This window comes from Hyla sarda, chromosome 3, assembly GCF_029499605.1.
Source record: "Hyla sarda isolate aHylSar1 chromosome 3, aHylSar1.hap1, whole genome shotgun sequence".
NCBI lineage: Eukaryota > Metazoa > Chordata > Amphibia > Anura > Hylidae > Hyla > Hyla sarda.
In genome coordinates this window covers 200,006,664-200,019,668 of record NC_079191.1, presented here as the reverse complement: position 1 = coordinate 200,019,668, position 13,005 = coordinate 200,006,664, and the positions used below count along the sequence as shown (strand labels likewise).

Genomic DNA, 13,005 nt, shown 5'->3' with positions numbered 1-13,005 from the left:
GACTGTATAGCTTTATACTGGAGTGGTATACCCATGGAGGGCCAAACGTGTAGGCAGGGCCAAGAGTCTAGGGAGAGGATCAATCCACATATTTGTTTTTGATGCAATGTTGCTAAATAGAACTAATAATATCTATGTCAATCTGAAATCTCACCTGCTTTATCACACACTGCTATGTGTGAGGAAAAAAAAAAGGTGAAGTATATTTCACTCTTTACTGTGATTACATATATCTTTATTGAGAGAAGCAAAATATTCTTATCTCCAGTAGACAGAGTCTCTGCAGCTCCTGCAGCTAATCCATACGACCTCCTCAGTGCTCACATAGAAGACATCAGGTTCAACTTCACCAAAGGTATATAGAATGCAGCACTCACCCGGTCAGTAGATTCTTAAAAACTTTATTTCATCAAAAGGACAAACATGCAGGAGAGCAGTGCAGAGGGGGAGTGTCTGGGTGACGGTCTGTATCACGCACGTCGCACTTCGTCAGGCCCCCTTAGGGGCCTGACGAAGCACTATGTGCGCGATACGGACCGTTACCCAGACACTCCCCCTCTGCACCCTCCGCTCCCCTGCATGTTTGTCCTTTTGATGAAATAAAGTTTTTAAGAATCTACTGACCGGGTGAGTGCTCCATTCTATATACCTTTGGTGAAGTTGTACAAAATATGCTTATCCAGACCTCCGTCCGAGAATTGAGAAAGAAAAAAGGAGGAAGACAGGGCTGTAATAGGGAAATCTCTACACATAACTGCAACATTTTTATTGTTCTTACAGTGAAACACTGTATGCAAACCCTCGCAAAGAATAACCAATGCTGAATGTGTACCTGACATTAAAGGGAGCCAGTTGAAAATGCTACTTTAAAAAAAAAAAAAAAAAAAAAAAAAGAAGTCCTGAATATATATATGAAGTCCCTTGTTCAAATATACATACAGCACCACCAACACTTCAAGGGACACTACACATAGAATAAAATATAAATGTCTTGATTAAATCATTATAGAAAAATGTGGAAGCCAAACATAAGAGGAAAAGGGTACGGATACTGACTAGATATGCACGGAAACAAACACAATATATACAATGCTCAAGGTACTAAGAGTACAAAAATACAAAGTGCGGTATAGGATATAGGCTTACTAAATACCAATAAAGTGGCATAAATATGCTACCACAACTTAAATAGAGTACCCATATCCCACTACCCTATAGAAATAGAGCATTGCGCAGCAAAGTAAACATAGACATACAGAGTAAAGTATGGCACCTCCGTATCCTACCACAGCCCACATGAAGAAATAAGAAGACAAAAAGAATGCTTCTATTCTATGCAAAACGTCTTGGATGTGGTAGAATATTGAGGGGCCATTTACATTTACTTTATTTGGTGCACATGTGGGGTGGCATATGGGCACTCTATATTCATAATTTGTGGTTGCATGTTTATGCCCGTATATTGGTATTTAGTAATCGGTTATATCCCATACCGCACTTTTTGTAATCTTTGTATTCAAGCAGTGTACATATGGGGTTTATTGTTTTTATAAATCTAATCAGTACTCCAGATTTTTTTTTATCATCATTTAATATACCAGTAGAATCTCCCAATAGCGGACACTCACAGGGAATAAAAAAAAGTGTCAGCTATTGAGAGATGTCCCCTATTGGGAAAAAGGCTAAAAATTACCTATAAAACTTGATAAAAAGCAATATTACAGTAGAGTCTCCCAGTGCGGTTTAATCATCCCTTATCCCTCCCCCGTATCATTTCATCCCCCTTTATACCATGTGCCACCTTATTCACCCCTTTATACCCTGTGCCAAATTATACTCCCCCACCCAAGCCATATCATTTTCCCTTTATCCCCCTTTCACGTGCCATTTCATTCCCCCTTTATTACCCTCTATGTAAATTAATCACCCCCTCTTTATGAAGTGACACAGGGGTATAAGGAGGTAATGAAATGGCTCAGAGGGTGGTAAAGAGGGGGTAATACATTTGCACAGAGGGCAATAAAGGGGGAATTAAATAGCACAGGGAGATCAAGAGGAAATGATGTGGCACAGGGGGTAATAAAAGGGGGATGATTTGGCACAGGGGAAAGAGGGGGGTGAATGATGTGGCCGGTGGATGTACAGAAGCAGGAGACCACTGTTTGAACATTGGTCTTCTGCTTCTGTCCAGATAAAGCAAGTCCTTCCATATAAAAGAAAGAAAGAGCTGCTGGGAGCTGTAAATCACTGTCTATGTAGAGGACTGGGGCTTCTTCAGGGTCCTGTACAGTACACGCAATGTCCTAAAAAATTAAAATCGAGCCACCCTCACCTGGTGTCCAAAGGAGCAGCTAACCCTGGCACAGGTAAAGAGTACAGATTATGTAGTACCTCCCTGTACTGTAGGAGGTGCTACCAGACAGGAATTAAGTGCATACGCTTCAGTAATATAGGCGTTTTTAGATTTCTCTGATGTCATGACCACAGTGCTCTCTGCTGACCTCTGCTGTCCATTTTAGGAACTGTCCAGAGCAGGAGAAAATCCCCATAGCAAACATATGCTGCTCTGGACAGTTCCTAAAATGGACAGCAGAGGTCAGCAGAGAGCAGTGTGGTCATGACATAAGAGAAATCTAAAAAGTAAAGCATTTCCTCTGTAGTATATAGCCCCTAAGAAGTACTGGAAGGATTAAGATTTTTTTAATAGAAGCAATTTACAAATCTATTTAACTTTCTGGCGCCAGTTGATTTAAAAATAAAGTTTTCCACGGGAGTACCCCTTTAAAGGACTCAGCTTTTTTTTTTTTTTTGCAATTCTGGCCACTGTCACTTTCTGCATTAATAACTCAGATGTTTTCCCTTTCATTCTGATTCTGTGATAGTTTTTTCGTGAAATAGTCTACTTTAACATACTGGTAAATTTTCAACGTTACTTACATCCTTTCTTTGTGAAAAATCCCAAAATTTAATGAAAATGTTGAAATTTAGCATTTTTCTAACTTTGAAACCTTCTGCTTGTAGGGAAAATAGACATTCCAAATAAAGTATATATTGATTCACATATACAATATGTCTAGTTTATGTTGGCATCATACAGTTGACAGGTTTTTACTTTTTGAAGACATCGGAGGGCTTCAAAGTATAGCAGCAATTTTCAAAATTTTCACGAAAAATTCAAAGTGGATTTGAGGGTCTTTTCTGTGAGAAATACCCCATAAATGACCCCATTATAGAAACTACATCCCTCAAAGTATTCAAAATGACATTCAGAAAGTTTGTTAACCCTTTAGGTATTTCGCAGGAATAGCAGCAAAGTGAAGGAGAAAATTAAAAATCTTAATTTTTTTTACACTCACCTGTTCTTGTAGAGCCATTTTTTGAACTTTTACAAGGGGTAAAAGGAGAAGAAGCCCCCCAAAATTTGTAACCCATTTTGGAGAGTGAATTTTGTTGAAATGGTTTTTGGGGGCATGTCGCATTTAGGAAGCCCCTATGGTGCCAGAACAGCAAAAAAATCCCTTACAGGTGTTTGACGACTTTTAGTTAAAGATGTGTAAATGAAAAAAAATATATATATTTTCACTAAAATGGTGGTTTTCCCCAAATTTTACATTTTTACAAGAGGTAATAGGATAATGTGCCCCCCAACATTTTTGGAAACTACACCCCTCATGTAATGTAATAAGGGGTGCAGTGAGCATTTACACCCCACTTGTGTTTGACAGATCTTTGGAACAGTGGGCTGTGCAAATGAAAAATTACATTTTTCAATTTCACGGACCACTGTCCCAAAAATCTGTCAGACACCTGTGCGGTGTAAATGCTCACTGCACCCCTTATTACATTACGTGAGGGGTGTAGTTCCCAAAATGGGGTCCCATGTAGATATTTTTTGTGTGTTTATGTCAGAACCGCTGTAAAATCAGCCACCCCTGTGCAAATTACCAGTTTAGGCCTCAAAATTACATTTTACGTCCACATATGGGGTATTTTCATACTCCGGAGAAGTTGTGTTACAAAGTTTGGGGGTCTTTTTTTTCTTTTACATCTTGTGAAAATGAGAAGTATGGGGCAACACCAGCATGTTAAAAAAAACAATAACATGCAAGTGTAGACACCCCAACTTTACCTTTTCATAAGGGGTAAAAGGAGAGGGAAAAAAAAATTGTTAGGCAATTTCTCCCGAGTACAGAAATGCCCTATATGTGGCACTAAATTGTTGCCTTGAAATACGACAGGGCTCTGAAGTGAGAGAGCGCCATGTGCATTTGAGGCCTAAATTAGGGATTTGTATAGGGACTGACCCGGATGCAAGAATTATACTCGCCTACGATACCAAAATTAGCCTACGGAAGCGTTTCCCAAACAGGGTGCCTCCAGCTGTTGCAAAACTCCCAGGATGCCTGGACATTCAATGGCTGTCCGGCAATACTGGGAGTTGTTTTGCAACAGCTGGAGGCTCCGTTTTGGAGACAGTGTCGTTCCAGACGTATTTCAGGGCGTAACTGTTTTCGTAACCTATTTTGTGCAGTGTAGTGTTTTTAGGGTACATTCACACGGGCTGAGGTTTAAAGCGAGTTTCTTTTGTTGCTGGGAGTTTGAGCTGAAACAGAAAATTTGCTGCATCTCAAACTTGCAGCGAGAAACTTGCTGTAAACCCCCCCCCCCCCCCCCCCCCCCCCCGTCTGAATGTACCCTGTACATTGCAAAACTACAACTTCCAGCATGCCCTTTGGCTGTCGTGCATGCTGGGGGTTGAAGTTATGCAACAGCTGGAGGCACACTGTTTGCAAAACACAGAGTTTGTTTCTTAACTCAGTGTTTCGCAACCAGTGTTCCACCAGCTGTTGCAAAACTACAACTCCCAGCATGTACGGTCTATCAGTGCATGCTGCAAGTTGAAGTTTGCAAAAGCTGGAGCCCTGGAACACTGGTTGCGAAACAATGATTTAGGTAACAAACTCAGTGTTTTGCAACCAGTGTGTCTGCAGCTGTTGCAAAAAGCTACAACTCTCAGCATACCCGGACAGCCAAAGGGCATGCTGGGACTTGTAATTATGCAACAGCTGGAGGCATACTGCTAAAACTACCAGCATGCCCTTTGGTTGCCTGTGCATGCTGGGGGTTGTAGTTATGCAACTACAGTTGTTGCATAACCAAACCAAAGGCTATGCTGGGAGTTTTAGTACTATGCCTCCAATTGGTATGATTTCAGCAGGCATCCTGGTCCGGTCCCCGACCGGCGAGCAGCTGGGACCGGAAATACTCAGGGCGTACAGGTACGCCCTGAGTCCTTAAGGATCGGGGATGCAGGGCGTAAGCATATGCCCTGCGTCCCCAAGAGGTTAAAACACATAGGGGGAGATTTATCAAAACCTGTGCAGAGAAAAAGTTGACCAATTGCCAATAGCAACCAGATTGCTTCTTTCATTTTTAAAAAGACCTGTAAAAAATTAAAGAAATACCATGGTGAAATTACACAAACTGAAAACCTATATAACATTGTTTTTCACATCCAGTTTACATTTTTTTTCTGAGAACTGTTCAGAGACACAATTTCTTTAAAACTACATGATAATTTAGAAACAAAGGGATAATTATTATAGTAATATTTCCAGACACATGGTGATGGATGAATCAGTCAAGTGCGCCAAGAGCGATCAGCTGCATAATCTATCTTGGTGGAGCTGAAGACTCCAGAGAAGAGTCTAGTCAGCTTAATTAGGAGCCGATGGATACAGTGCCGATTGTTCTACCGGCACCACCGGAACTACCCAATCACATTAGCTCAGATTTATCAATCTGCCTGAAACCCAAACTGGTGGCTGTGGGAAATACCACACAATCACAGCTCATGTTTTATGAAAGGAATCTACGACTACGGCACTATAGCCGAAATGTGTCAGCTTCTTTACCTATGTCTCGGTGTGGAATTTAACTATTTATAACAAATATAAAGAAGAATCTGCAATCATTAATTTGTGTCTGATTGCAATCACAGCTTATGTTTCATATGTTATTGAGCTCTGGCAAAATATGAGCTGAGCTGTGATTGGTTGTTATGGGCAAAACCTGACAGTCTGGGTTTCAGGCAGATTGATAAACCTGGGCTAATGTGAAGCTTTTGGATCTTAAAAGGGGTACTCCACTGTTCCGAACGATAGAACCCATGATGTAATAGCCCTGCCCCATCATGACATTATGCCCCACCCCCTTAATGCAAGTCTATGGGAGGGGGCGTGACAGCCATCACGTCCCCTCCCATAGACTTGCATTAAGGGTGCGGGGCGGGGCGTGACGTCATGAGGGGGGCAAGGCTATGATGTCAAAAGCTCCCGACTCCTGCATTCGGAACAGTTTGTTCCAAACGCTGAGCAGCGGAGTACCCCTTTAACCAGGCTTTCTGAAAACAGGATTTGGACATCTTTTTGTGCTTTGAAAAGTCCCATATTTGTCTCAGGATGAGTTAGGGACTTTTCAACATACACACTTTTTACAGTTTGTATCCACGTGTAGAAATCTTTTTGTAGATTGAGTGGACATTAAAGGTGTACCCTATTGGAAACTTTTTTTAAATCAACTTGTGCCAGAAAGTTAAACAGATTTGTTAATTACATCTATTAAAAAAAAATCTAAATCCTTCCAGTACTTAGCTGCTGTATACTACAGAGGAAGTTCTTTTTTCCTTTTGAATTTATTTTCTGTCTGACCACAGTGCTCTCTGCCGACACATCTGTCCATGTCAGGAACTGTCCAGAGTAGGAGCAAATCCCCATAACAAACCTCACCTGCTCTGGACAGTTCCTGGCATGGACAGAGGTGTCAGAGCACTGTGGTCAGACAGAAAAAAAATTCAAAAAGAAAAGAACTTCCTCTTTAACATACTGTATCTGATAATCCCTTTTAGGAATACAATTTTTAAATAGAAGTAAATGCACAAATCTTTCACTTTCAAGTGGATTTCAAAAATAAAAAATGTTTTCCATTGGAGTACCCCTTTATTCATCAATGGCAACCTTTTTTTTTTGTTGCCACATCTACCTTATAAAGAAAAAAAAAAATGTTATTGTAAAGCTACACCACCCAAGGACCACACTAGAACAAACGTCTATTTCACAGACATTTCTTTAGATACACTGTGTAGGCCTATTTTTCCCCAGTTTTTGGAACGTTGGCATGTAATATAAAGTTCTTAATAAAGTAATATGGCTTCGGATTTTGCTAATATTTAACTATAAAGTTGAAACTGTCTCTGGTTATAATAGCATTTTGGTATGGGTTAGTGCTGGAGGGATTTAAACTGTTACAAAAAGACAAACAAATTAGCCAGATACCAGGAATTTTTCATCTAAGCGGAGGACACAGAGTATGAGGGAACAAACCGAGGACTGGCGTAGTGAAGTCATTTTCCTAAGTGTTTTGTGGGCTGTTCCAAATTCATCAAACATACTGCGCCTTCTTCATGAACTTGGTGTAAGAACGTCAAATTCACCACAACAAAAAACAGCGCCAAAAACATTCACACAGCACACAAATTCCAAGTACTGTACCAAGTTTTATCTATGTTTTAAATGTAAGACTACTGTAAAGATGATAACATTCTACAGTGTAGAGTTTTGTCTACCGTGCAATATACCCTCATATCTTATTTGGCTCTAATAAAATGAAAGCTGAGCTGTAATTGGTTATAGGAAAAAACAGACAGAGTCTTTATTAAAGGCAGATCTGGACCAGCGTGCGATAGATCTTACCAAACTGTTCTGTGCTTTAAATCAATTTCACCAAAAGTTTGCCATTCTAAGTATACCCATTTTGTAAAACACTTTACTAAACATTCCAGTGAAGTGCAAAGAGTCTAGAACACACAATTCTGGCACAAGGCAAATATGAATTTTTTTCATAAACTGAAAAATAATTTTTGAGTATTTGGTTTCCGGTGGAATAAATTTTTTTAATTTTTTAACTGGTGCCAGAAAGTTAAACAGATTTGTAAATTATTTCTATTTAAAAAAAATATTAATCCTTCCAGTACTTATTAGCTGCTGAATACTACAGAGGAAATTATTTTCTTTTTGGAACACAGTGCTCTCTGCTGACATCTCCATCCATTTTAAGAACTGTCCAGAGTAGGAGAAAATCCCCATAGCAAACATATGCTGCTCTGGTCAGTTCCTAAAATTGAGAGAGATGTCAGCAGAGAGCACTGTGTTCCAAAAAGAAAATAATTTCCTCTGTAGTATTCAGCAGTTAATAAGTACTGGAAGGATGAAACATTTTTTAATAGGAGTAATTAACAAATCTGTTTAACTAGTTGATTTGAAAAATAAAAAAATAAAAAGGTTTCCACCGGAGTACCCCTTTAAGGACCCAGCCCATTATGACCTTAAAGGGGTTATCCAGCATACGGTGATTTTAGAACGTACCTGGCAGACAGTAATGGACATTCTTAGGAAGGATCTGTGCTTGTCTTGGGCTAAATGGCTATGTCATGAGATTACCATAACACTGTGGCTAGCTTTCTGTGAACTTGTATTTCCTGTTTTCAGTTTTCTTGTTTGCCTACAAATCCCATAATTCCATTTTCCTCCCTCCCACACATCAGCTTCCCCACCCATTGAAACATAAATGAGCTGTAGACCTGTGGTCTTCAATCTGAGTGCCTCCAGCTGTTGCATTAGTTGCAGATTGCTCTCTCCACCCATTGAAGCAGACAGGCTCCCTGTCATCAGCTGACTAGTGAGTCAGGTCTCGACCGCATTGCAAGCTGGGAAAAATCCGAGACAACAGTCATTTTGTATGCTGTTAAAAAGAAATATTGGGGTGAAAATCACATAAAAATTGTGAGAAAACTGTCACACACAGGTAGAGACACTATATTATGAACTACACTAACTTTACAGCCCCTGTAGCATAGTCAAATAAAAAAATTCTTGGAATACCGCTTTAAGAACAAGAGCATTTTTTTTTGCACATCTGACCACTGTCACCTTAATAAACTCTGGGATGCTTTTCCTAATCATTCTGATTGTGAGATAGTTTTTTCGTGACATATTCTACTTTAACATAGTGGTAAATCTTAGTCAATACTTGCATCATTTCTTGGTGAAAAATTCAAAAATTTCATCAAAAATGAAAATTTAGCATTTTTGGAACTTTGAAGCTCTCTGCTAATAAGGAAAATAGACATTCCAAATAAATTATATATTGATTCACAGATACAATATGTCTACTTTATATTTTCATCATAAAGTTGACATGTTTTTACTTTTGGAAGACATCAGAGGGCTTCAAAGTTCAGCAGCAATTTTCCAATTTTTCACAAAATTTTCAAAATCGAAATTTTTCAGGGACCAGTTCAGTTTCGAAGTGGATTTGAGGGGCTTTTATATTGGAAATACCCCATAAATGACCCCATTATAAAAACTGTACCCTTGAAAGTATTCAAAATGACATTCAGAAAGTTTGTTAACCCTTTAGGTGTTTCACAGGAATAGCAGCAAAGTGAAGGAGAAAATTCAAAATCTTCATTTTTAACACTAAAATGTTCTTGTAGACCCAGTTTTTGAATTTTTACAAGGGGTAAAAAGAGAAAAGCCCCCAAAAATGTGTAACCCAATTTCTCTCGAGTAAGGAAATACCTCATATGTGTATGTCAAGTCTTCTATGGGTGCACTAGAGGGCTCAGAAGGGAAGGAGCGACAGTGGGATTTTGGAGAGTGAATCTTGCTGAAATGGTTTTTGGGAGGCATGTCACATTTAGGAAGCCCCTATGGTGCCAGAACAGCAAAAAAAAAAAAAAAAAAAGAGATAAAAACCCACCTGGCATACATACTATTTTGGAAACTACACCCCTCGAGGCACGAAACAAGGGGTACAGTGAAACTTAACACCCCACAGGTGTTTGATGACTTTTCTGTAAAGTCAGATGTGTTAATGAAATTATTATTTTATTTTTTATTATTAACTAAAATGCAGTTTTTTATCCAAATTTCCCATTTTTACAAGGGGTAATGGGAGAAAATGCCCCACAAAATTTGTAACCACATTTCTTAGGAGTATGGAAATTGGAAATACCCCATGTGGGGACATAAAATGCTCTGCACTACAATACTCAGAAGAGAAGGAGACACATTTGGCTTTTGGAAAGCAAATTTTTCTGAAATGTTTTTTTTGGGGGGATGTCACATTTAGGAAGCCCCTATGGTGCCAAAACAGCAAAATTAAATAGAAAATAAATAAAAAAAACAACACATGGCATCCTATTTTGGAAACTACACCCCTCAAGCAGTACAGTGAGCCTTAACGCCCCACAGGTGTTTGATAAATGTTCATTAAAGTGGGATGTGAAAAGGAAACATTTTATTTTTTACACTAAAATGCTGGGGTTACCCCTAATTTTTCATTTTCACAAGTGGTAACAAAAAAAAAAAAAAAGTCTCCCACAATTTGTAAATGCATTTCTTTGTAGTAAGGGCATACCTCATCTTTGGATGTAAACTGCTTTGCGGGTGCATACCACACTCTTTTGAAGAATTTTGCTGGAATCAGAGTCAGGGGCCTTGAGCGTTTACAGAGCTGCCATGGTGCCAGAACAGTGGGACCCCCTCAAGTGCCATTATTTTGGAAACTACACCCCCCAAGGAACGTAACAAGGGGTACAGCGAGTATTTACATCTAAACCTAAGCTTTTTTTTTCCACAAAAATGCCAGTGTTACCCCAAATTTTTCATTTGCACAAAGGGTAATAGGAGAAAATGTCTCCCAAATTTTGTAACCCCATTGCTTCTGAGTATGGAAATACCCAATATGTGGATGTAACATACTGTGCGGGTGCACTACAGGGCTCAATAGTCCTAGAGCTATATTTGCATTTGATGCCTATGGCATATCAGTAGCTGACGGTTACATACATACAGAGGAAAATAAAAGAATGGAACACACACATGTGACCCTATTACAGACCGTACACCCCCTGGGGAAGGTGTATAGGGGGGACTGGACATTTGGAATGGATCTTTACAGAGGCCCCTTCTCTCAGCTCTGCCCCCTGACTGAGGTAGGTGGGCTGGCAGAGCTGAGAGAAGGGGACATTAAGCCCTGCTCCGCCAGTAGCTATTGATGTCATTGCCACCTTCTCCTAGCAACAGGAGGTAACTGGTGGTGTATAGTACATGACCGACAACCTTCTGATTCCTGGTCACACGTGACCCGTATGACCGGAATTGCCACAGATCGCTGGTGTGAATTCACCTGGGGCCACAGCGCTCGGAATCTAAAACTTATCCCCTATTCTGTGGATAGGGGATAAGTTTTTCTGTACATAGCGGCATGGGACTTCTCTTAACAAATCTCCCCCATTGTGTATTTGAAATTGTATAAAAGTCTAGAATAGAAATGTGGTTCAGTTACACATTTCAGAGAATTATTAAAGATCACCTTGTCCTTGCCCATCAATAATTCTTCCACCGTTCTCACAAATGTGAGATGAAAATATAGTATATATAGACATACTAATAAACGCTTTCAAATATTTTGTTTATAAACCTCTTGTTGTGAATTACACTAATTTAATTTTCTATTTATTTTTCATATTACTTCCACTTTGTGAAAGCCTAAGCACATTAGTGGCTGCTCCAATATGTATGACGTAAATAGAAAAGCAGATTCATTGACATATAATAAGCAGGAGTCAGTCATTAACATATATGTCTCTGCTGGGCATAGCCACAGAGATGGAGGAGATGGTAAAAACAACTGCAAATATCAAAGCAAAGGAAAAAATTATTCTTTGCTTTTAAAGGGAACAAATATTGCTGCACAAGGACTGCTTTCACATTTCTATGGTCAAATTTGTCTTTGTCACGTGTGTTGGCAGGCACTACTAGTTACTACGGCTGTCATCTACTTTATTTCATTTTACCTTGTTACATTTTTCTCTCATTCTTATTTCTTTGCCTTTCATATATGCATACATCTTGCAACAGAAATACACAGTTATTTTTATGCAATCTAGTCTAGGAAGAATGCACCAAGACTTAGCTGACTGGTTTATGAAACAATTCCTCGCCCCCATATGTCCACTCCACAGGTACCTGTGTTCCAAGCTTTTTTTTGGCAGACACTGTCAACATTCATGACAAGCAGGCATGTAAATAGATTTTTATTTACCGTATCTATCGGCGTATAACACGCACTTTTTAGGCTAAAATTTTTAGCCTAAAGTCTGCGTGCGTGTTATACGCCGATACCGCCCCAGGAAAGGCAGGGGGAGAGAGGCCGTCGCTGCCCGCTTCTCTCCCCCTGCCTTCCCTGGGGTCTAGAGCCCTGCTGCCGGCCCTTCTCACCCCCTGGCTATCGGTGCCGCTGCCCGTTCTGTCCCCCTGACTATCGGTACCGGCGCCCCATTGCCGGCACCGATAGCCAGGGGTGTAGAGAAGGGGCAGCGGCACCCATTGCAGACGCCGCTGCCCTGTTGCCTCCCCCCATCCCCGGTGGCATAATTACCTGGGTCGGGTCCGCGCTGCTGTAGGCCTCCGGCGTGCGTCCCCTTCGTCGTTGCTATGCGCTGCACGGCGCGGCACATGACGTCAGTGTGCCGCGCCGTGCATAGCAACGACGCAGGGGACGCACGCCGGAGGCCTGGAGCAGCGCGGACCCGACGCAGATAATTATGCCACCAGGGATGGGGGGAGGCAACGGCGCCGGCAATGGGTGCCACTGCCCCTTCTCTCCCCCTGGCTGTCGGCGCCGCTTCTCTCCCCCTGGCTATCCGCGCCGGCAATGGGGCGCCGGTACCGATAGTCAGGGGGACAGAACGGGCAGCGGCGCTGATAACCAGGGGGAGAGAAGGGCCGGCAGCAGGGCTCTAGACCCCAGGAAAGGCAGGGGGAGAGAAGCGGGCAGCGACGGCCTCTCTCCCCCTGCCTTCCCTGGGGATGTATCGGGGTATACACACGCACACACGCACCCTCATTTTACCATGGATATTTGGGTAAAAAACTTTTT

General features: G+C 40.9%; 1 protein-coding gene across 3 annotated transcripts in view; it reads right to left on the bottom strand.

Annotated features, from left to right (window-relative positions):
- Positions 1–13,005, bottom strand: part of SMAP1 (small ArfGAP 1) — a gene marked incomplete in the record, with an annotated part of 190,881 nt that overhangs the window by 128,908 nt on the left and 48,968 nt on the right.